Here is a 25,449-nt window from a genome sequence, read left to right on the forward strand (position 1 = left end):
TGAGCAATGGATGTGTAATGTGAGCAACCACTTGTATTAATGGTAGCCTCAAAAATAACCTGCAGCTCTTGGAGCTCTGCTCTGGACCTTGACTTCTGTGCCTGATAACAAGTGTAATCTAGTTGCTGGGTAAAATGAATCCTCTGTTCAGCCGTAGACTGATAACTAGTGTAATCAAGTCATTAGGTAATATCAATACACAGTTTGATCTGAGACTGATGATGAGTGTAATCTAGTTTAGTGATATTAAGAGATTGGCATGATCAGTTTTCCATCCAAGCACTTCCTTGATAGTTGTCATTACTTGATTTTTCTAGTATGTGATTGCACTCTACTAACACATCGACATGGTCATACATTTATATAATATTGACAATCTATAACTACGCTGTTTTAAATGTTCTACAAAATAAATTAATACTAATAACAGTTTCAAATAAGAGTGTTTAACATCACACAACTATTCTGAGGCTAAACCTTTATCCCACTTACCACACATTTGACAATCATATGATGCAACCATGTACCACAAGTACATATTTCTGCTATCCAGTCACTGATATGTTTTGTCTTTAAATCTGCTGCGGCAACAAATGATGAATGGAATCAAACATTCAACCCCAGTCAAGAGATCTGGGTTAAATCCATCATTCTTTTGTTCGCTATGCCGCCCAATTTGGACCCAACCATATGCAAATTAGTCTTGACTCTGCTCCTCATTGGAACAGTCCAGCCTGAACTGCCAAGCCGGGTCATTCCTGGACCGGAAACAAGCATCCTGGGATTGGTTTCGGGGTATCACCCCTCATCAGCTAGGCTAGCTTGAATCCAGCGGCACAGCGAGCAACAGACCCACATCTGGGCATACCCATTCCACTTAGGCCGAAAAGTGCTGCTTCAGCAAATGATGGACGGAATTAACCAATCAATGTCTTTAAATCTGGCACATAATAGCAAGAAGGGCTGGACACACAACCACATTCCACACTTTGCACTCATGTGCTTAATCTAGGTTTATGCAAACATAGCTCAAGGCATGGACTATATGTGAACCCCAGCATCTCAAGGAATTCCTAAATTTAATAATTTGAAGTTAAATATAGAATATAGTCACATACACTACCACTCTGAATGCCACAAACCCTAGGGCTTCACAACATCACCACCACTTCATTTTAGCACGCAGGAAGGGGAGTGAGCTACATCTACCACAATGTAACACGTAGGAAATCACAATACCTGGAAATGGAAGTGAGCAACATATTGGAATACACAATCACATATGGCAAACATTATAACATTGAATCTAAGTAATGATATCTCCAAGTAGATAACATACATTAAAGGCTGAATTACCAGTGCTGGTGGGATGGGGGCAGACAGAGAGGTGGCCACGGTGAAGTAGACCCCAACCCATTTACTTATTAGGTACTGGCATTGTACCGGGAGGACAGGAGTGAGGGCGCTGCTTGTGGTAGTGGTGGCGGCAGCCGTAGGGACAGATGTTATTCCCTGTGTTGGTTAGACTGCCACCATGAGAAGCTGGCCCCGAATCAGAGGCCTCGGATTCTGATGTTCTTGTCGCCTTCTGGTCAGCCCCATTACACTCATTGCCACTGGGTCCCTCAGTGTCGTGGCTCCATTTTCCAACTTCCAATATCTCTCCTGCGTGTCCCCGAGGTCTGGCCAGTGTCCCCCTCACTTGCTCCGGAGGATGCTGAAAGAAGATATATGCACACATTTCTATTTATTATTAATATGGTATGGAACTCCGATGGAGATCCACACAACATCATATCAAACAGTGGCGGCTGGTTACATCTGTAAGTAGTGGGGCGTAAAAGTAGCGGGCGGCACACAGTGGCGGCTGAGCATAACATATGAAGGGGGGTTCGAGAAAATTTTGAAAAAATAGCGGGCAAATCGTGCATTTTCAAGGATATTTCACAAAGCAAGAATGTTAATAAAGCAATTGGGAAAGTGTAGCAATTACATCAATAACGTTCTTTTTTACATGTGGAAAAGTTAACCAGACGTGGGATTCGATCATTCATATAATACTATATATATATATATTATACACAACAGGTTGCCCCAGTGGAGAGGTCACTCATGGTGGGGTTACAGCACAAACACCATCGGCAGCAGCAATGTCAGCCTTTCCTCCTGTCTCCTCAAACACTGCCAAACGCGTTTCGGAGCGCTATGCTCCTTGATCACTGGCATTAAGGAACAACGGGCTTGTGTGGAACTTGCTTTTAATTGATTAACAGGTCCCGCCCATGTGGGCGTTAGTTGCAATGCCTCATGGATAAAGTAGTCCAATGTTCCATAACAACCCCAGTGGGTGCCGTTAGTTCCTTAAAAAAATTATCATGTCACAGTGGAAAAATAAAATTCAATATCAACCCCCAGTGGGTAGAGCAGGTAGGAAAACGTTGTCACGCTGTCCAATATATCCCGGTGGCGAGGCCCCCATCATTCAACCGGTGCTCGTGAATTCAAACACCGCAGATCCGCCACTTCGGCGGCGGGACGTCTCCGCAGCTGGACTGGCCGCTAAACATTATACACAACAGGTTGCCCCAGTGGAGAGGTCACTCATGGTGGGGTTACAGCACAAACACCATCGGCAGCAGCAATGTCAGCCTTTCCTCCTGTCTCCTCAAACACTGCCAAACGCGTTTCGGAGCGCTATGCTCCTTGATCACTGGCATTAAGGAACAACGGGCTTGTGTGGAACTTGCTTTTAATTGATTAACAGGTCCCGCCCATGTGGGCGTTAGTTGCAATGCCTCATGGATAAAGTAGTCCAATGTTCCATAACAACCCCAGTGGGTGCCGTTAGTTCCTTAAAAAAATTATCATGTCACAGTGGAAAAATAAAATTCAATATCAACCCCCAGTGGGTAGAGCAGGTAGGAAAACGTTGTCACGCTGTCCAATATATCCCGGTGGCGAGGCCCCCATCATTCAACCGGTGCTCGTGAATTCAAACACCGCAGATCCGCCACTTCGGCGGCGGGACGTCTCCGCGGCTGGACTGGCCGCTAAACATTATACACAACAGGTTGCCCCAGTGGAGAGGTCACTCATGGTGGGGTTACAGCACAAACACCATCGGCAGCAGCAATGTCAGCCTTTCCTCCTGTCTCCTCAAACACTGCCAAACGCGTTTCGGAGCGCTATGCTCCTTGATCACTGGCATTAAGGAACAACGGGCTTGTGTGGAACTTGCTTTTAATTGATTAACAGGTCCCGCCCATGTGGGCGTTAGTTGCAATGCCTCATGGATAAAGTAGTCCAATGTTCCATAACAACCCCAGTGGGTGCCGTTAGTTCCTTAAAAAAATTATCATGTCACAGTGGAAAAATAAAATTCAATATCAACCCCCAGTGGGTAGAGCAGGTAGGAAAACGTTGTCACGCTGTCCAATATATCCCGGTGGCGAGGCCCCCATCATTCAACCGGTGCTCGTGAATTCAAACACCGCAGATCCGCCACTTCGGCGGCGGGACGTCTCCGCGGCTGGACTGGCCGCTAAACATTATACACAACAGGTTGCCCCAGTGGAGAGGTCACTCATGGTGGGGTTACAGCACAAACACCATCGGCAGCAGCAATGTCAGCCTTTCCTCCTGTCTCCTCAAACACTGCCAAACGCGTTTCGGAGCGCTATGCTCCTTGATCACTGGCATTAAGGAACAACGGGCTTGTGTGGAACTTGCTTTTAATTGATTAACAGGTCCCGCCCATGTGGGCGTTAGTTGCAATGCCTCATGGATAAAGTAGTCCAATGTTCCATAACAACCCCAGTGGGTGCCGTTAGTTCCTTAAAAAAATTATCATGTCACAGTGGAAAAATAAAATTCAATATCAACCCCCAGTGGGTAGAGCAGGTAGGAAAACGTTGTCACGCTGTCCAATATATCCCGGTGGCGAGGCCCCCATCATTCAACCGGTGCTCGTGAATTCAAACACCGCAGATCCGCCACTTCGGCGGCGGGACGTCTCCGCGGCTGGACTGGCCGCTAAACATTATACACAACAGGTTGCCCCAGTGGAGAGGTCACTCATGGTGGGGTTACAGCACAAACACCATCGGCAGCAGCAATGTCAGTCTTTCCTCCTGTCTCCTCAAACACTGCCAAACGCGTTTCGGAGCGCTATGCTCCTTGATCACTGGCATTAAGGAACAACGGGCTTGTGTGGAACTTGCTTTTAATTGATTAACAGGTCCCGCCCATGTGGGCGTTAGTTGCAATGCCTCATGGATAAAGTAGTCCAATGTTCCATAACAACCCCAGTGGGTGCCGTTAGTTCCTTAAAAAAATTATCATGTCACAGTGGAAAAATAAAATTCAATATCAACCCCCAGTGGGTAGAGCAGGTAGGAAAACGTTGTCACGCTGTCCAATATATCCCGGTGGCGAGGCCCCCATCATTCAACCGGTGCTCGTGAATTCAAACACCGCAGATCCGCCACTTCGGCGGCGGGACGTCTCCGCGGCTGGACTGGCCGCTAAACATTATACACAACAGGTTGCCCCAGTGGAGAGGTCACTCATGGTGGGGTTACAGCACAAACACCATCGGCAGCAGCAATGTCAGCCTTTCCTCCTGTCTCCTCAAACACTGCCAAACGCGTTTCGGAGCGCTATGCTCCTTGATCACTGGCATTAAGGAACAACGGGCTTGTGTGGAACTTGCTTTTAATTGATTAACAGGTCCCGCCCGTTGTTCCTTAATGCCAGTGATCAAGGAGCATAGCGCTCCGAAACGCGTTTGGCAGTGTTTGAGGAGACAGGAGGAAAGGCTGACATTGCTGCTGCCGATGGTGTTTGTGCTGTAACCCCACCATGAGTGACCTCTCCACTGGGGCAACCTGTTGTGTATAATGTTTAGCGGCCAGTCCAGCCGCGGAGACGTCCCGCTGCCGAAGTGGCGGATCTGCGGTGTTTGAATTCACGAGCACCGGTTGAATGATGGAGGCCTCGCCACCGGGATATATTGGACAGCGTGACAACGTTTTCCTACCTGCTCTACCCACTGGGGGTTGATATTGAATTTTATTTTTCCACTGTGACATGATAATTTTTTTAAGGAACTAACGGCACCCACTGGGGTTGTTATGGAACATTGGACTACTTTATCCATGAGGCATTGCAACTAACGCCCACATGGGCGGGACCTGTTAATCAATTAAAAGCAAGTTCCACACAAGCCCGTTGTTCCTTAATGCCAGTGATCAAGGAGCATAGCGCTCCGAAACGCGTTTGGCAGTGTTTGAGGAGACAGGAGGAAAGGCTGACATTGCTGCTGCCGATGGTGTTTGTGCTGTAACCCCACCATGAGTGACCTCTCCACTGGGGCAACCTGTTGTGTATAATGTTTAGCGGCCAGTCCAGCCGCGGAGACGTCCCGCCGCCGAAGTGGCGGATCTGCGGTGTTTGAATTCACGAGCACCGGTTGAATGATGGGGGCCTCGCCACCGGGATATATTGGACAGCGTGACAACGTTTTCCTACCTGCTCTAGCCACTGGGGGTTGATATTGAATTTTATTTTTCCACTGTGACATGATAATTTTTTTAAGGAACTAACGGCACCCACTGGGGTTGTTATGGAACATTGGACTACTTTATCCATGAGGCATTGCAACTAACGCCCACATGGGCGGGACCTGTTAATCAATTAAAAGCAAGTTCCACACAAGCCCGTTGTTCCTTAATGCCAGTGATCAAGGAGCATAGCGCTCCGAAACGCGTTTGGCAGTGTTTGAGGAGACAGGAGGAAAGGCTGACATTGCTGCTGCCGATGGTGTTTGTGCTGTAACCCCACCATGAGTGACCTCTCCACTGGGGCAACCTGTTGTGTATAATGTTTAGCGGCCAGTCCAGCCGCGGAGACGTCCCGCCGCCGAAGTGGCGGATCTGCGGTGTTTGAATTCACGAGCACCGGTTGAATGATGGGGGCCTCGCCACCGGGATATATTGGACAGCGTGACAACGTTTTCCTACCTGCTCTACCCACTGGGGGTTGATATTGAATTTTATTTTTCCACTGTGACATGATAATTTTTTTAAGGAACTAACGGCACCCACTGGGGTTGTTATGGAACATTGGACTACTTTATCCATGAGGCATTGCAACTAACGCCCACATGGGCGGGACCTGTTAATCAATTAAAAGCAAGTTCCACACAAGCCCATTGTTCCTTAATGCCAGTGATCAAGGAGCATAGCGCTCCGAAACGCGTTTGGCAGTGTTTGAGGAGACAGGAGGAAAGGCTGACATTGCTGCTGCCGATGGTGTTTGTGCTGTAACCCCACCATGAGTGACCTCTCCACTGGGGCAACCTGTTGTGTATAATGTTTAGCGGCCAGTCCAGCCGCGGAGACGTCCCGCCGCCGAAGTGGCGGATCTGCGGTGTTTGAATTCACGAGCACCGGTTGAATGATGGGGGCCTCGCCACCGGGATATATTGGACAGCGTGACAACGTTTTCCTACCTGCTCTACCCACTGGGGGTTGATATTGAATTTTATTTTTCCACTGTGACATGATAATTTTTTTAAGGAACTAACGGCACCCACTGGGGTTGTTATGGAACATTGGACTACTTTATCCATGAGGCATTGCAACTAACGCCCACATGGGCGGGACCTGTTAATCAATTAAAAGCAAGTTCCACACAAGCCCGTTGTTCCTTAATGCCAGTGATCAAGGAGCATAGCGCTCCGAAACGCGTTTGGCAGTGTTTGAGGAGACAGGAGGAAAGGCTGACATTGCTGCTGCCGATGGTGTTTGTGCTGTAACCCCACCATGAGTGACCTCTCCACTGGGGCAACCTGTTGTGTATAATGTTTAGCGGCCAGTCCAGCCGCGGAGACGTCCCGCCGCCGAAGTGGCGGATCTGCGGTGTTTGAATTCACGAGCACCGGTTGAATGATGGGGGCCTCGCCACCGGGATATATTGGACAGCGTGACAACGTTTTCCTACCTGCTCTAGCCACTGGGGGTTGATATTGAATTTTATTTTTCCACTGTGACATGATAATTTTTTTAAGGAACTAACGGCACCCACTGGGGTTGTTATGGAACATTGGACTACTTTATCCATGAGGCATTGCAACTAACGCCCACATGGGCGGGACCTGTTAATCAATTAAAAGCAAGTTCCACACAAGCCCGTTGTTCCTTAATGCCAGTGATCAAGGAGCATAGCGCTCCGAAACGCGTTTGGCAGTGTTTGAGGAGACAGGAGGAAAGGCTGACATTGCTGCTGCCGATGGTGTTTGTGCTGTAACCCCACCATGAGTGACCTCTCCACTGGGGCAACCTGTTGTGTATAATGTTTAGCGGCCAGTCCAGCCGCGGAGACGTCCCGCCGCCGAAGTGGCGGATCTGCGGTGTTTGAATTCACGAGCACCGGTTGAATGATGGGGGCCTCGCCACCGGGATATATTGGACAGCGTGACAACGTTTTCCTACCTGCTCTACCCACTGGGGGTTGATATTGAATTTTATTTTTCCACTGTGACATGATAATTTTTTTAAGGAACTAACGGCACCCACTGGGGTTGTTATGGAACATTGGACTACTTTATCCATGAGGCATTGCAACTAACGCCCACATGGGCGGGACCTGTTAATCAATTAAAAGCAAGTTCCACACAAGCCCGTTGTTCCTTAATGCCAGTGATCAAGGAGCATAGCGCTCCGAAACGCGTTTGGCAGTGTTTGAGGAGACAGGAGGAAAGGCTGACATTGCTGCTGCCGATGGTGTTTGTGCTGTAACCCCACCATGAGTGACCTCTCCACTGGGGCAACCTGTTGTGTATAATGTTTAGCGGCCAGTCCAGCCGCGGAGACGTCCCGCCGCCGAAGTGGCGGATCTGCGGTGTTTGAATTCACGAGCACCGGTTGAATGATGGGGGCCTCGCCACCGGGATATATTGGACAGCGTGACAACGTTTTCCTACCTGCTCTACCCACTGGGGGTTGATATTGAATTTTATTTTTCCACTGTGACATGATAATTTTTTTAAGGAACTAACGGCACCCACTGGGGTTGTTATGGAACATTGGACTACTTTATCCATGAGGCATTGCAACTAACGCCCACATGGGCGGGACCTGTTAATCAATTAAAAGCAAGTTCCACACAAGCCCGTTGTTCCTTAATGCCAGTGATCAAGGAGCATAGCGCTCCGAAACGCGTTTGGCAGTGTTTGAGGAGACAGGAGGAAAGGCTGACATTGCTGCTGCCGATGGTGTTTGTGCTGTAACCCCACCATGAGTGACCTCTCCACTGGGGCAACCTGTTGTGTATAATGTTTAGCGGCCAGTCCAGCCGTGGAGACGTCCCGCCGCCGAAGTGGCGGATCTGCGGTGTTTGAATTCACGAGCACCGGTTGAATGATGGGGGCCTCGCCACCGGGATATATTGGACAGCGTGACAACGTTTTCCTACCTGCTCTACCCACTGGGGGTTGATATTGAATTTTATTTTTCCACTGTGACATGATAATTTTTTTAAGGAACTAACGGCACCCACTGGGGTTGTTATGGAACATTGGACTACTTTATCCATGAGGCATTGCAACTAACGCCCACATGGGCGGGACCTGTTAATCAATTAAAAGCAAGTTCCACACAAGCCCGTTGTTCCTTAATGCCAGTGATCAAGGAGCATAGCGCTCCGAAACGCGTTTGGCAGTGTTTGAGGAGACAGGAGGAAAGGCTGACATTGCTGCTGCCGATGGTGTTTGTGCTGTAACCCCACCATGAGTGACCTCTCCACTGGGGCAACCTGTTGTGTATAATGTTTAGCGGCCAGTCCAGCCGCGGAGACGTCCCGCCGCCGAAGTGGCGGATCTGCGGTGTTTGAATTCACGAGCACCGGTTGAATGATGGGGGCCTCGCCACCGGGATATATTGGACAGCGTGACAACGTTTTCCTACCTGCTCTACCCACTGGGGGTTGATATTGAATTTTATTTTTCCACTGTGACATGATAATTTTTTTAAGGAACTAACGGCACCCACTGGGGTTGTTATGGAACATTGGACTACTTTATCCATGAGGCATTGCAACTAACGCCCACATGGGCGGGACCTGTTAATCAATTAAAAGCAAGTTCCACACAAGCCCGTTGTTCCTTAATGCCAGTGATCAAGGAGCATAGCGCTCCGAAACGCGTTTGGCAGTGTTTGAGGAGACAGGAGGAAAGGCTGACATTGCTGCTGCCGATGGTGTTTGTGCTGTAACCCCACCATGAGTGACCTCTCCACTGGGGCAACCTGTTGTGTATAATGTTTAGCGGCCAGTCCAGCCGCGGAGACGTCCCGCCGCCGAAGTGGCGGATCTGCGGTGTTTGAATTCACGAGCACCGGTTGAATGATGGGGGCCTCGCCACCGGGATATATTGGACAGCGTGACAACGTTTTCCTACCTGCTCTACCCACTGGGGGTTGATATTGAATTTTATTTTTCCACTGTGACATGATAATTTTTTTAAGGAACTAACGGCACCCACTGGGGTTGTTATGGAACATTGGACTACTTTATCCATGAGGCATTGCAACTAACGCCCACATGGGCGGGACCTGTTAATCAATTAAAAGCAAGTTCCACACAAGCCCATTGTTCCTTAATGCCAGTGATCAAGGAGCATAGCGCTCCGAAACGCGTTTGGCAGTGTTTGAGGAGACAGGAGGAAAGGCTGACATTGCTGCTGCCGATGGTGTTTGTGCTGTAACCCCACCATGAGTGACCTCTCCACTGGGGCAACCTGTTGTGTATAATGTTTAGCGGCCAGTCCAGCCGCGGAGACGTCCCGCCGCCGAAGTGGCGGATCTGCGGTGTTTGAATTCACGAGCACCGGTTGAATGATGGGGGCCTCGCCACCGGGATATATTGGACAGCGTGACAACGTTTTCCTACCTGCTCTACCCACTGGGGGTTGATATTGAATTTTATTTTTCCACTGTGACATGATAATTTTTTTAAGGAACTAACGGCACCCACTGGGGTTGTTATGGAACATTGGACTACTTTATCCATGAGGCATTGCAACTAACGCCCACATGGGCGGGACCTGTTAATCAATTAAAAGCAAGTTCCACACAAGCCCGTTGTTCCTTAATGCCAGTGATCAAGGAGCATAGCGCTCCGAAACGCGTTTGGCAGTGTTTGAGGAGACAGGAGGAAAGGCTGACATTGCTGCTGCCGATGGTGTTTGTGCTGTAACCCCACCATGAGTGACCTCTCCACTGGGGCAACCTGTTGTGTATAATGTTTAGCGGCCAGTCCAGCCGCGGAGACGTCCCGCCGCCGAAGTGGCGGATCTGCGGTGTTTGAATTCACGAGCACCGGTTGAATGATGGGGGCCTCGCCACCGGGATATATTGGACAGCGTGACAACGTTTTCCTACCTGCTCTACCCACTGGGGGTTGATATTGAATTTTATTTTTCCACTGTGACATGATAATTTTTTTAAGGAACTAACGGCACCCACTGGGGTTGTTATGGAACATTGGACTACTTTATCCATGAGGCATTGCAACTAACGCCCACATGGGCGGGACCTGTTAATCAATTAAAAGCAAGTTCCACACAAGCCCGTTGTTCCTTAATGCCAGTGATCAAGGAGCATAGCGCTCCGAAACGCGTTTGGCAGTGTTTGAGGAGACAGGAGGAAAGGCTGACATTGCTGCTGCCGATGGTGTTTGTGCTGTAACCCCACCATGAGTGACCTCTCCACTGGGGCAACCTGTTGTGTATAATGTTTAGCGGCCAGTCCAGCCGCGGAGACGTCCCGCCGCCGAAGTGGCGGATCTGCGGTGTTTGAATTCACGAGCACCGGTTGAATGATGGGGGCCTCGCCACCGGGATATATTGGACAGCGTGACAACGTTTTCCTACCTGCTCTACCCACTGGGGGTTGATATTGAATTTTATTTTTCCACTGTGACATGATAATTTTTTTAAGGAACTAACGGCACCCACTGGGGTTGTTATGGAACATTGGACTACTTTATCCATGAGGCATTGCAACTAACGCCCACATGGGCGGGACCTGTTAATCAATTAAAAGCAAGTTCCACACAAGCCCGTTGTTCCTTAATGCCAGTGATCAAGGAGCATAGCGCTCCGAAACGCGTTTGGCAGTGTTTGAGGAGACAGGAGGAAAGGCTGACATTGCTGCTGCCGATGGTGTTTGTGCTGTAACCCCACCATGAGTGACCTCTCCACTGGGGCAACCTGTTGTGTATAATGTTTAGCGGCCAGTCCAGCCGCGGAGACGTCCCGCCGCCGAAGTGGCGGATCTGCGGTGTTTGAATTCACGAGCACCGGTTGAATGATGGGGGCCTCGCCACCGGGATATATTGGACAGCGTGACAACGTTTTCCTACCTGCTCTACCCACTGGGGGTTGATATTGAATTTTATTTTTCCACTGTGACATGATAATTTTTTTAAGGAACTAACGGCACCCACTGGGGTTGTTATGGAACATTGGACTACTTTATCCATGAGGCATTGCAACTAACGCCCACATGGGCGGGACCTGTTAATCAATTAAAAGCAAGTTCCACACAAGCCCGTTGTTCCTTAATGCCAGTGATCAAGGAGCATAGCGCTCCGAAACGCGTTTGGCAGTGTTTGAGGAGACAGGAGGAAAGGCTGACATTGCTGCTGCCGATGGTGTTTGTGCTGTAACCCCACCATGAGTGACCTCTCCACTGGGGCAACCTGTTGTGTATAATGTTTAGCGGCCAGTCCAGCCGCGGAGACGTCCCGCCGCCGAAGTGGCGGATCTGCGGTGTTTGAATTCACGAGCACCGGTTGAATGATGGGGGCCTCGCCACCGGGATATATTGGACAGCGTGACAACGTTTTCCTACCTGCTCTACCCACTGGGGGTTGATATTGAATTTTATTTTTCCACTGTGACATGATAATTTTTTTAAGGAACTAACGGCACCCACTGGGGTTGTTATGGAACATTGGACTACTTTATCCATGAGGCATTGCAACTAACGCCCACATGGGCGGGACCTGTTAATCAATTAAAAGCAAGTTCCACACAAGCCCGTTGTTCCTTAATGCCAGTGATCAAGGAGCATAGCGCTCCGAAACGCGTTTGGCAGTGTTTGAGGAGACAGGAGGAAAGGCTGACATTGCTGCTGCCGATGGTGTTTGTGCTGTAACCCCACCATGAGTGACCTCTCCACTGGGGCAACCTGTTGTGTATAATGTTTAGCGGCCAGTCCAGCCGCGGAGACGTCCCGCCGCCGAAGTGGCGGATCTGCGGTGTTTGAATTCACGAGCACCGGTTGAATGATGGGGGCCTCGCCACCGGGATATATTGGACAGCGTGACAACGTTTTCCTACCTGCTCTACCCACTGGGGGTTGATATTGAATTTTATTTTTCCACTGTGACATGATAATTTTTTTAAGGAACTAACGGCACCCACTGGGGTTGTTATGGAACATTGGACTACTTTATCCATGAGGCATTGCAACTAACGCCCACATGGGCGGGACCTGTTAATCAATTAAAAGCAAGTTCCACACAAGCCCGTTGTTCCTTAATGCCAGTGATCAAGGAGCATAGCGCTCCGAAACGCGTTTGGCAGTGTTTGAGGAGACAGGAGGAAAGGCTGACATTGCTGCTGCCGATGGTGTTTGTGCTGTAACCCCACCATGAGTGACCTCTCCACTGGGGCAACCTGTTGTGTATAATATATATATATATATATATATATATATATATATATATATATATTCACTGAAAAAACCATAGGTTTCACACGTTATAGTTAGCGGAAATTTTACTGATAAAAAACCAATGAAATTCCCCCGTTATAGTTAGTGCAGGCAACTATAACTCACGCGACCGCAATCCTCTGCTGATGCTAATACTGTTTTTAGACACTTATTTGCCCATGTCTTCTTCCATAAATTTTTAGCTATACATATATTACAAATATATTTTTTTCATAAAGACACATATGTCATCAGCAGAAGATTGCGGTCGCGTGAGGAGTGGGGAGAGTGTGGATAATTTTTTTTTTTTACTATTTTTTTACCGTACGCGTACGGTAAGCGTAATCGGCGAAATTAGCGAAAAAATAAAAATTCCGTTTTTGGCCTTGGGGGATCTTTTGGGACTCCCTCAACATGGCTAGGTGTTTTGGAGCATCCAAAACAGCCCCTTTACATGTTTTTGGGCTTTGTGTTTTAATCCACACTCTCAGTGCGAGAGAGAAAATGGCGGCCGCCGCTTCCTGGTTTCGGCCGATTCGAATGTTTACTAAGATCTAAGAGCCAATCAGAATCGCGCTCGCGCACGCCACCGTACGCGTACGGTAAGCGTACCGTAAGCGCACCGTAAGCTGGCTCAGATATATATATTGATTTAAAGGCTATTTTCTCAGAATCTACTGAACAGATTTACACCAAACCTACAAAAGGCACTTCCTTGACCAGGGGACTATCTCTCAGCCAAATTTCATTAAATTCTGTTCAGCCGTTCGGGCAGTAGCCCTGTCTAAAGGTCCTATGGAAAAATGCATGGGAAAAACGCGTTTTGGGACCCCCCTTTTATCTCAGCCCCCGCTTGACGAATCCCCCCGAGACTTTCAGGGTAGGAGCAGAGCGTAGCGCCCCACCTATTTTGAAAAATTCGCGAGGATTCGTCGACCGGCGCCAAAGTTATTCAAAATAGAATGTTGCGGATTTCCTATGGAAACGTGGTCCTAACTATAACTACCTACTGGCGACCGCCAGTAGGTAATATATATATATATATATATATATATATATATATATACACACACACACACACACACACACACACACACTGCCAAAACACACACAAACAACATACACATTTGCAGAAAGCAGATCAACAGCTGCATATCCTCTACCGACAAAGTAACTACTTTATGTTAAGCGCAGCATGTTCCTCGCTCCTAAGAGCAGCGACACACTTTACAGAGAGGATTGTTATTGTAGCAGGGCATCTAAGCCTCCACATAGAACAGTATGGTGTGTGGGTCCAGTTGAGACCGAGTTACTGAAAGCAAGATGTGACTGTGGTAGGGATGCTCCTGAACTATTTTGCACATGTTTATAGATTCCGAGGTGGGCAGCGTAACTTCTAGAGCACATCACAGAAAAATATCCAGACGTGTTTCCTATCATATGGATCAAGAGTCGAGCATTTATTAATATTCCGCACTAGCATATATGTATTGAAATGGCTAGATTTCAAGTAGTTATATATTTTGAAATAATAAATAATCGATTTGTCAAAATTCATGAAGGACGCATGCGCTGGACCGTTACTGAATTTCGACTAGAAGTGTATAATGTGACAAACAAAACTCCACGTTGTTACTAGCCAATTCAATAATTGGGTGGGGTGGAGAGGTTCGCTGGATCCATACTGCTAAGTTTCAGCCATGCTTTATCATACAGAGCCATAGTAATAACTCCTCCTTTTATAACAATAAGTTAAATGCCATCCCTGAAAATTCAGTCCATGGTTTGTGCTGGTATGCATTCTGACTCGCATGAACATCGTACTGCCAACGGAGCCCTTAGTATGTGAAGCAGAGGGTCAACTGGGGAGGAATTGCTGGACTTTCATGTCTGCTTTTCAAATTTTAGTTTGTAACTCGTACGGTAAAAAATAATTTTTGTACTGAGTTGTCGTCTTAATACAAAAAAAAAAACTAAACATTCTAATCAACTTACTAAACAAGAAAAGAAGAGTCTGGCACGCTAAGGAGAGCACAGTAACATTTGTTAATGTGGTTTGACTGACAATCAACTTCCCAGTAATGCACGCCCAGCCAGATCCCAGTAATCTGCCAACATAGTCCGTATATTTGGCCTTTACAGTCAATCAATAAATCACATCAATAAAACATTTTCTCACGCAAGTTCCCAGCCTGGTCAAGAATGCTCCTCTCTGCTGTCCGCTATTCAATGAAATTGCCGTTCTCTCCCCAGTGTCTGCCTGTAGGAGAGTAGGGTCTGCAATCCTGTGATCACCCAGATTTTTTGCTTTTGCTTCATTGGTTTACGACTTTCCCCGGCTGTGGGCCTGCCAATCAGACCCACAGCCTAGCTGTTCTCTCTCGAAATTAACACACATGTACAATAGGTGCATCCACTAATTGGAACTGGGCCGCCTTGTCAGTCCCTGTCTCAGCATACCACAGGTATCCAGGGCATCGGTGTACCCAGGGCCTACCAGGGGCTGCAGCATGTATTATGCCACCCCTGGAATGGCCGCCCAAATCTGACACAACTGGCTGCACGACAGCTGGGGCCACGTGGTGTAATCACCCGTTGCTGTAGGTGTAGTATTCCTACACCTAACCCTAAAAATGGACACATGGATTCCTATCAGTCACTCCTATGGCAGGCCTTATCAATCCTGAAGGCAGAGTGCAGGGAGTCATGTGGGATGGTGCTCTGGCGCGAGCTGAGCCCGTCGACGGCTTGCGGAACCAAGTCCTAATAGCCGTTCCATGGTGACGCGGGCCAACTATTTTAAATGCATTATAGTCCTTGTGGTTATTTGCTAACTTTGGCATCGCATCACCTACACATGTCGAGTAAGGTGTCATACGAATTGGAATACGAACCCCTCGCTAGTTCTGGCGACGGGGTTAGCATTCCCCCCTTCTAGAGGGGCACGACATGGAAGTAACCTTGAACCCCGGTTAAAGTTGACTCAAGCCTCAGCATCACAAAATGGATGCTGCCACCAGACACAAGTCTGACCTCCTGCTGCTGGGAGACCTTCCAGCGAAGGGAGTTTGGACAAAGGGTTTCCTGTCAAGGGCGGTGTTAGCACCATCCCAGACAGGGTTTGTGTATTCCAGGTAGGCAGGGCTGAAAGGAAGATGATTGCAAGTGGCACCCCGGTGCTCACTGTGCATGTTATGTTATGTTACGATTATTTATTGTGCGCACAGATACTCCAGCCAAGGAGCGTCCTGGCGCAGAGACAAGGTAGCACGTAACATAACCACAGGCTAAGAACAGATACTAAAAAAGAGCTAAAACAAGAAGGTTTTTATAGCCCTCCGAAAGGTCAAAAGGTCCTCCAACACGCGGATCTCAACAGGCAGGGAGTTCCATGCTGACGCAGCCATAACCCTGAACGAGCGGCCTCCCATGCGGCTGAGCCTGAATCTGGGAACCACCGCGAGGGCCAGACCCTGAGAGCGTAGGCTGCGGGCAGGAACGTAGAACGACAAACAACTCGACAGGATCTCCGGACCTGTACCTCGCAAGATTTTAAAAGCAAGGCACAATACCTTGAAGAGGATGCGCTTCCTAACCGGAAGCCAGTGTAGGGAGCGGAGGACACCTGTCACCGAGCAGAATCTGGGCAGGCCCACGATTGCCCTTGCCGCAGCATTCTGAACCCGTTGTAGACGGGTTAGTTCAGACTGATTAGCCCCAGCCAGGAGAGAGCTGGCATAATCCAGGCGGGAGATGATAGTAGCCTGGATCACCAGTTGCCTGGTCGGGGCATCAAAGAACTTGAGAACAGGTCTCAAGCCCCTCAGAAGACCGAAACAACAGGCCGCGTTTTTTTTAGTGTGGCCTACAAAGGAGAGGCCCGCATCCAGCCATACCCCCAGATTTTTTACTTCCGATACCGGGATCGGAGTAGGTCCCAACTCTGAGGGCCACCAGTGGTCGCCCCACAGCTCCACTCCCTTCCCGACGACCATCACCTCTGTTTTAGTGGCGTTGAGCTGAAGGCAGTTGCCTGTCAGCCAACTAGCCACCGCCTTCAGTCCGGACTGAAACCTGGGGGCCTCAATCTCCGCATCCCCACTGAGAGTAACCGCCAGCTGAGTGTCGTCAGCATATGAGACTAAAGTAAGGCCCCACTGCCTAGCGACATCTGCCAGCGGTCTCACGTAAAGATTGAACAACGTGGGACTCAGCGAGGACCCTTGCGGAACCCCCATGGCCAGTGGTTGGTAGTTGGACTTGAAGGGAGGGATGGCAACACAGAAGGAACGGTCATCTAAAAAGGAGCGGAACCATTGCAACACCCGACCGCCAATACCAGTCTCCTCGAGCCGACGCAGGAGGATGCTGTGATCTACCGTATCAAAGGCGGCGCTAAGATCTAACAAAATAAGCGCCGCCGTTTGACCAGCATCCAACATTGCCCGGAGATGTTCCACCATCACAAGTAACGCAGTTTCCGTACTGTGCCCAGCACGGAATCCGTTTTGTGTGGGGTCGAGGGCATTGGTCCGAGTCAAATGTTCAGACAGGGCCAGATTGACATGGGCCTCCGTGATCTTGGCTGGCCAGGGCAACAACGAGATGGGGCGATAGCTCTCAGGCTTAGAAGGGTCCAGGGTGGGCTTTTTAATAATCGGGGACACCACAGCTTGTTTCCACTTAGATGGAACAGTTCCCGTTTCCAAGGAAAGGTTGACCAGGGAGCATACAGCTGTACGCCCCATGAAAGCTTGATCTCGGAAGAGAGTAGGCCTTACTGGATCAGATGGGGACCCAGATTTGACTTGCAGCGCAAGTTTATCAAAACCATCCAAGGTAAGGGGGGGAAAGACAAGCAGGGTAGTCTGGTGATGGACCCCAATTATACTTTCCGCAGTGGACCCTATGCTGGGGAATGTCCTATATATGGCTTGGACCTTCCCCAAGAAGTAAGATGCAAGGGATTCACAATGGGAAAGGGAGCTTACGGTCGTAGAGGTAGTCCGCTTTGCTGTGAGATCTTTTAAGGCCTTAAAGATAGCTTTTGACGGATTCGGACTGTTCCCGGCTCAGACCAGTTTCGGGGGCACACCAGCCCCTGAGCTGGCGCGAAGCCGGACAAAGGATAGGGGTGTAACCACCCCCCTCCTGGCTCCACCCATAGGTAGAACCTAGTCACGGGCCAACCCCTTTTTCTTAGAATAAAGGTAGGAGCGAGTCCCCTTCCCAAATTGGATAATCAGATAATCGGATAACTCCGAATCACGAACCACTTTCCACGAAAGGAACTCTTGACTATTTCTGAAGACTCTCCCTTGTGGCTAAGGAGTAGCCACCCTGCACCAGCAGGCACCACCTAAGCGCTTGCGGTTTGCTGTAAGTCTCTCCTACGGATCAAGACTGCCCAGCTCGACGAGACCCGAGTCCCTGCCATCTCTGACCTTTTACCTACCTCATCAGCCCAGCTGAGAGTCGTAGGTGTGACGAGACCTGCGGGACCGGCCATCTTCAGAACCTGCACGACGCTTATCTAGCACGCCCACCGAGGGACCCTCGAGTGAGTGCACCTAGGGTTTGAGAAGCCCTAACCCTGAGCAGCTCCAGCATCGAAGTCTGTCTCCCCAGCATCCACGAGATCTGCGTGGGGGCCCTTCCGCTCCTTGCTGTTCACCGCGTTGTTCGACCACTTGCCGACCGGCTTGTGGCCCTCTTCACGACGCACCACGATTGTTTCATCACTAGTCTGGTTGCTCCAGACTGGCTCTTGCTCCCCTCCAACAGAGGAGTACCACGGACTCTCCTAGTCCACTCCAGACGCCATCTTGACTCCACCACGTGGGCTTGCCACTGCCAAGATCCGCTGCCCCTTCCTGGGCCCAGCATCATCGACAGCAGACACCTTCGTGGGGCAGCTCGCCCTCCATCCTGGTCGCCGCCGCGCCTCCTGGTCCGAGGAACAGCCGAGTCCGACGTCACCCACTCACCTGGTCGAGGTGACTTCAGCCGGTACCCTCCTGGTACCCACACGATCGCTGGCTAGCGGTTGAGAACTGAGTCCCCTCTGCTTTCAGGTTTCCTTCATCCCCGATCCAGGCTTGGATCTCGCTGAACATCATCACTGGTCGCCTGCCAGCAACTTCTTCTTTCAGGCTCCTGAGACTACACGAGGACTCCCGACACCTTGCCGAACTTCACGCAGCCGCAGCCTCTGGGCTAGGTAACTCGAGCATTTCGGTGCTCCATCGCAGGTTCGCTCTACAAGTGTCCAGTTCCTTTTTCGTCTAGTCCCACTGATCGGAACACTCCGGAATCAGTACCTCCAGACTCTATCCATTCGCATTTCACTGTAAGTGTAGATGGTTTCTCGTGCCCCTCGGGCATTTGTGTAAATTGTGCAACTGAAGTATTTTCCTAAGAGTTTTGTATTGTGCTTAGCTCCCTGACTCATAAAGAGCCAGGGTAGTCTTGTTATAAATAAATATCCTTTTATTTTCATAACAACTTGTGTGGTGTCCTTTCACGGGGTGTTCAAGGGGTATATGTGATGGTAAACAGCTGGCTTAACACGCCCTCTAGAGTTTAGCCTAAGACTGCTCGTATCCACGCTACTAGGATAGCTGGTCTATAAGGTTGACTTACAACCAATCATCAATAAGGGTCGTTTGGAATGATACACAGTGATCACTAGAATAGTGAGCACTACATATCAGGCCAACTTCTCACATTGGTGAGCAGCGGTTGGGATTTGAGCTTGCTGTTGTTTTACCACACACGTATCCTAAGAATATCGCAGTGAAAGATCACATAAGTACCCAGGTACATATAACTTAACTTAGAATACTCCGAGTTCTACTGAACCGGCTGTTGTAGTGTAACAGGGCTTAGCACACCCTGACTACAACTCTTAGCAAGGGACCAGTAGGTAAACACATAGTGTAGGTAGGTGCATCACTTACACCTCACTAGACAAGCATGTCGGTCCACGGAGAGTCCTCGCAGACTCCCTTAGTGGTCAGTGACCCTCCACAGGTCGTGTCACGATATGCAACTCTTAGCTTCAAGGAGATGAGACAACTGTGTGCCTCCAGGAAGCTAAACCAGGGTTCTAACCCTACCATCGCAATTCTGATAGGTCTCTTAGAGGCGTACGATGCTAGGAGGTCCTCTAACACAGGTCCCCCCAGTGCAGATGGGAACATGCCTCCCTTAGAGGGAACCCTCGGTGACCCCGACCTCGACCTCCACACAGAGGAGGAGGACGAGGACGAGTTATCGGGAGACGAGGCAGACAAAGGTCCAGTGGTAGTCAGCAGGCTTACAAGGACCAACTTAAGCAGGCATGAGAATGGAACTGGGGGAGCCCCGGGCCCACGCTCAAGCAGGCTTAACCTTGGGAACGGACGAGCTAGGTCTCTCTCCAGAGGCTCCGGCAGATCGGTTCATACACATGTCTCTCAGGCATCTTCTCAGAGAGGAATGACGTCCCCTCAGAGAAGGGAGCATGAAGCGAAGATGCGGGAAGTCAATCTGAGGATCGAGCGGGAAGAACTTGCCCTCGCCAAAGAAAGACTTGCCCTGGCCCGAGAGCAGAAATTAAGTGGGTTAGATCCCACTGGTGGCAGCATTCTCAATAGAGAGAAAGACAGGGGTATAGACACTAGACACCTGAGTAAAATAGTGCCCCCCTTTAAACAAGGGGACGACATCCACAAGTGGATAACTGCCTTGGAGAGGGCCTGCACTGTCCAGTGCGTCCCCCCAAGTCAGTGGGCAGCTATACTGTGGCTTTCCTTTGAAGGTAAAGGAAGGGACAAGCTCCTCACTACAAGAGCTGAGGATGCTAACAACTACCAAGTCCTGAAGAACACACTGATTGAGGGGTTCGGCTTAACCACGGAACAGTACCGGGTGCTGTTCCGGGACACCCAGAAAATTCAGTCTCAGGATTGGACTGACTTTGTTGATTGTGCCACTAAGGCTTTGGAAGGCTGGTTACTGGGTAGCAAGGTTACTGATTACAAAGGATTGTACAATCTTATCATGCGAGAACAGATTTTAAACAACTGTCAGAACCAATTGTTGCATCAGCACCTTGTCGACTCGGATCTGACCTCTCCCCAAGAATTGGGAAAGAAGGCAGACAGATGGGTCAGAACAAGGGTCAAGCAGAACCAGAACCAGGGTGGTCAGAAGAAAGCAGACCAAAAGGGTAACAAGAACGAACAAAATGACCAGAAGTCTTCGACAGGTCCCCAACAAACCAAAGAGGGTGGGGGTCAGGCTTCACAGAAGAAGAAGACTCAAGAAGGCCAGTCAAAAAGGTGGTGCCAATACTGTAAAAGTAAGACTCACTGGTTTAGTGAGTGCACCAAGAAAGGAGGGCAAACTCCTACCACTGCAGCCCCTAAGGCACCTGCACCCCCTAGTACAGTCAGCAGTGGTAGTGCGCCTCCCAAGGCATTAGTTGGGTTAACCTTGGGAACCGAGGGGAGTGACGACTTAGTCGGCACGCTCACTCAGGCCGTCCTTGTCTGTACAGGGGATATGGATATGTCCCCTGATGCCAGTCCCAATACTTTGGGCAAATACAGACAGACACCTTTGATCAATGGAAAAGTGGCTCAGGCCTACAGGGACACTTGTGCCAGTGTCACCATGGTGACGCCTAACTTTGTGGACCCTGGACAGATCATGCTAGGTACCAGTTACCTAGTGACCAATGCCAGCAACGTCACCACCAATCACAGTATGGCAGTTGTTGATTTCTCCTGGGGAGGGGTAAGTGGCCCGAAAAAGGTTGTGGTTAGTTCAGACCTCCCCGTAGAATGTCTGTTGGGCAATGATTTGGAAACGTCACAATGGTCAGAAGTGGAGCAGAGGACTCAAATGGAAATGTTAGGCTTGCCAGCACATGTCCTTGCTGTGACCAGGTCACAGGCCAAAAGATGCCCCACTGAACAGGTGCTGGATCCTGGAAGAACGGACCAGACACCTTCCAAGAAAAGGAGCAGTAAGGGTAAGGCTTCGCCTTCCCCCTTGCCCCAGGTCGTGGATCAAGTCTCCGAGGAGGCTGACCTTAAAGAACTGAGGGAAACTGAGCCGCAAGAGCTTGAACCTGGTCAGGTTGAGTTTCTGGGCTCAGGGGGACCCTCCAGGGAAGACCTGGGGAAGGCACAGTTAGACTGCCCCTCACTTGAACCCCTCAGACAGCAGGCTGCTGCTGAGGCTGCAGGGAACGCCACAGGTACCCACAAAGTGTACTGGGACGATGGACTCCTGTACTCTAAGGCAAGAGACCCCAAACCTGGTGCGACCAGGAGGCTGGTCATCCCCTTGTCTCTGAGAGGTTTCCTTCTCACCTTGGCCCACGAGATTCCCCTTGCAGGTCACTTAGGCCAGAATAAGACTTGGGACAGGATCGTTCCACACTTTCACTGGCCCCACATGTCCGAAGATACGAAGGAGTTTTGCCGCTCCTGTGTCACTTGCCAAGCCAGTGGTAAGTCAGGTGGCACGACAAAGGCCCCCCTCATACCACTACCAGTGGTGGGGGTACCCTTTGAACGAGTGGGGATCGACATTGTCGGACCAATGGAACCCCAGACAGCATCAGGGCACAAGTTTATACTGGTGGTGGTGGACCACGCCACCAGGTATCCTGAAGCTATTCCCCTTAGGACCACTACAGCACCTGTGGTGGCACGGGCCCTACTTGGAGTGTTCTCCAGAGTGGGCTTCCCTAAGGAGGTCGTCTCAGACAGAGGTGCAAACTTCATGTCGGGATATCTGACTGCTATGTGGAAGGAATGTGGTGTCAACTACAAATTCACCACACCCTATCACCCACAATGCAATGGGCTTGTTGAGAGATTCAACAGGACCCTAAAAGGGATGATTCACGGACTACCTGAAAAGCTTCGGCGGAGATGGGATGTCCTGATACCCTGCCTCTTGTTCGCCTACAGAGAGGTCCCGCAGAAGGGGGTTGGCTACAGCCCTTTTGAGCTTCTGTTCGGACATCCTGTAAGGGGACCCCTTTGTTTGGTAAAGGAAGGATGGGAGGGACCTCTCAGAAAGCCGGCATCGAACATTGTGGACTATGTACTCGGTCTCCGCTCGCGGATGGCGGAGTACATGGAAAAGGCGTCTAAAAACCTTGAGGCGAGCCAAGAATTACAGAAAGCTTGGCACGACCAAAAGGCTGTCCTGACTGTGTACCAGCCTGGACAGAAGGTGTGGGTGCTGGAGCCAGTGGCCCCAGCAGCACTCAAAGACAAATGGTCTGGGCCCCACACGATCATTGAGCAAAAGGGAGAGGTCACCTACCTGGTAGACCTGGGAACTCCCCGGAGCCCCCACAGGGTGCTCCATGTAAACAGGCTCAAGGCATATGTCGACAGGGAGGGCATGGGCTTGCTCATGGCCACAGATGAGGGACAGGAGGAGGAGAGTGACCCTCTCCCGGACCTGCTCTCTCAGAACCCTGACGATGGATCAGTAGATGGTGTTGTCTTTTGTGGCAGCCTCTCTGGACATCAACAAAAGGATTGTAAACAGGTTCTTCAATCCTTTCGACATATGTTCTCTCTGACACCCAGTCAGACCAATTGGTGTACCCATGAGGTCGACACTGGGGACAGTCTACCCGTAAAGAGTAAAATCTATCGGCAACCTGATCACGTCAGAGACTGCATCAAGACGGAGGTGCAGAAAATGTTGGAGCTGGGAGTCATTGAACCCTCGGACAGCCCCTGGGCTAGTCCCGTAGTGCTCGTGCCGAAACCTCACACCCAGGGCGGTAAGAAAGAGATGAGGTTTTGCGTGGACTACAGAGGTCTCAATGCAGTCACTAAGACTGACGCCCACCCGATACCAAGAGCAGACGAACTTATCGACCGGTTGGCCTCGGCCAACTACTTAAGTACGTTTGACCTGACAGCTGGGTATTGGCAAATCAGGTTAGCTGAGGAGGCCAAGCCCAAAACAGCATTTTCTACCCCGGGTGGGCATTATCAGTTCGTGGTAATGCCCTTTGGTTTGAAAAATGCACCTGCCACCTTCCAATGGCTGGTGAATCGAGTTCTCACTGGGTTGGACGACTTCTGTGCGGCGTATCTGGACGATATCGCTGTCTTTAGCTCCACCTGGGAGGATCACCTGGTCCACCTGAGGAAAGTGTTAGAGGCCCTGCAGAAGGCAGGCCTCACTATCAAGGCCACCAAGTGCCAGATAGGGCAGACACAGGTTGTATACCTGGGCCACCTTGTAGGAGGGGGTCAGGTTCAACCGTTGGAGAGCAAAATACAGGCCATCCAGGACTGGGCTCCTCCAACCACCCAGACTCAGGTTCGAGCTTTCTTGGGCCTGACTGGTTATTACCGGAAATTTGTCAGAAATTATGGATCCATTGTGACCCCGCTAAACGACCTGACAAGTAAAAAGATGCCAAAAAAAGTTCAGTGGACAGCAAGCTGTCAGAAGGCATTCGATGACCTAAAGCAGGCCATGTGCACAGCACCTATCCTAAAGAGTCCAGACTACTCCAAACCATTCATTGTCCAAATAGACGCTTCGGAGCTGGGTGTGGGAGCTGTTCTATCGCAACTGAATTTTGATGGTCATGACCAGCCCATAGCTTTTATTAGCAGGAGGCTGACCCCCAGAGAGAAGAATTGGTCAGCTATTGAGAGGGAGGCCTTTGCTGTGGTTTGGGCCCTGAAGAAGTTGAGGCCATACTTGTTTGGCACTCACTTCAAGATTCAGACCGACCATAAGCCCCTCTTGTGGCTAAAGCAAATGAAGGGTGAAAACCCCAAACTACTTAGGTGGTCCATTTCCCTACAGGGGATGGACTTCACAGTGGAGCATAGACCTGGCACTGATCAAGGCAATGCAGATGGGCTCTCCAGGTATTTCCACTTAGAGCAAGAAGACTCACCTGGTCAAGGTTAGCTTATTGTCCCAAAGTTTGGGGGGGGGGTCATGTAGGAGAGTAGGGTCTGCAATCCTATGATCACCCCGATTTTTTGCTTTTGCTTCATTGGTTTACGACTTTCCCCGGCTGTGGGCCTGCCAATCAGACCCACAGCCTAGCTGTTCTCTCTCGAAATTAACACACATGTACAATAGGTGCATCCACTAATTGGAACTGGGCCGCCTTGTCAGTCCCTGTCTCAGCATACCACAGGTATCCAGGGCATCGGTGTACCCAGGGCCTACCAGGGGCTGCAGCATGTATTATGCCACCCCTGGAATGGCCGCCCAAATCTGACACAACTGGCTGCACGACAGCTGGGGCCACGTGGTGTAATCACCCGTTGCTGTAGGTGTAGTATTCCTACACCTAACCCTAAAAATGGACACATGGATTCCTATCAGTCACTCCTATGGCAGGCCTTATCAATCCTGAAGGCAGAGTGCAGGGAGTCATGTGGGATGGTGCTCTGGCGCGAGCTGAGCCCGTCGACGGCTTGCGGAACCAAGTCCTAATAGCCGTTCCATGGTGACGCGGGCCAACTATTTTAAATGCATTATAGTCCTTGTGGTTATTTGCTAACTTTGGCATCGCATCACCTACACATGTCGAGTAAGGTGTCATACGAATTGGAATACGAACCCCTCGCTAGTTCTGGCGACGGGGTTAGCATTCCCCCCTTCTAGAGGGGCA

At 49.9% G+C, this 25,449-nt stretch overlaps 1 long non-coding RNA gene across 2 annotated transcripts in view; it reads right to left on the minus strand.

Moving 5' to 3' along the window:
- Positions 1–25,449, minus strand: part of LOC146868824 (uncharacterized) — a 154,976-nt gene that overhangs the window by 95,119 nt on the left and 34,408 nt on the right. For both annotated transcript variants that reach the window (XR_014965010.1, XR_014965004.1), the window contains exon 2: positions 1,357–1,717. This is a non-coding gene — a long non-coding RNA (uncharacterized LOC146868824). The remainder of the gene's footprint in view (positions 1–1,356; positions 1,718–25,449) is intronic.

The sequence above is a fragment of the Triturus cristatus genome, chromosome 1_2 (genome assembly GCF_964204655.1).
Source record: "Triturus cristatus chromosome 1_2, aTriCri1.1, whole genome shotgun sequence".
Classification (NCBI taxonomy): Eukaryota; Metazoa; Chordata; class Amphibia; order Caudata; family Salamandridae; genus Triturus; species Triturus cristatus.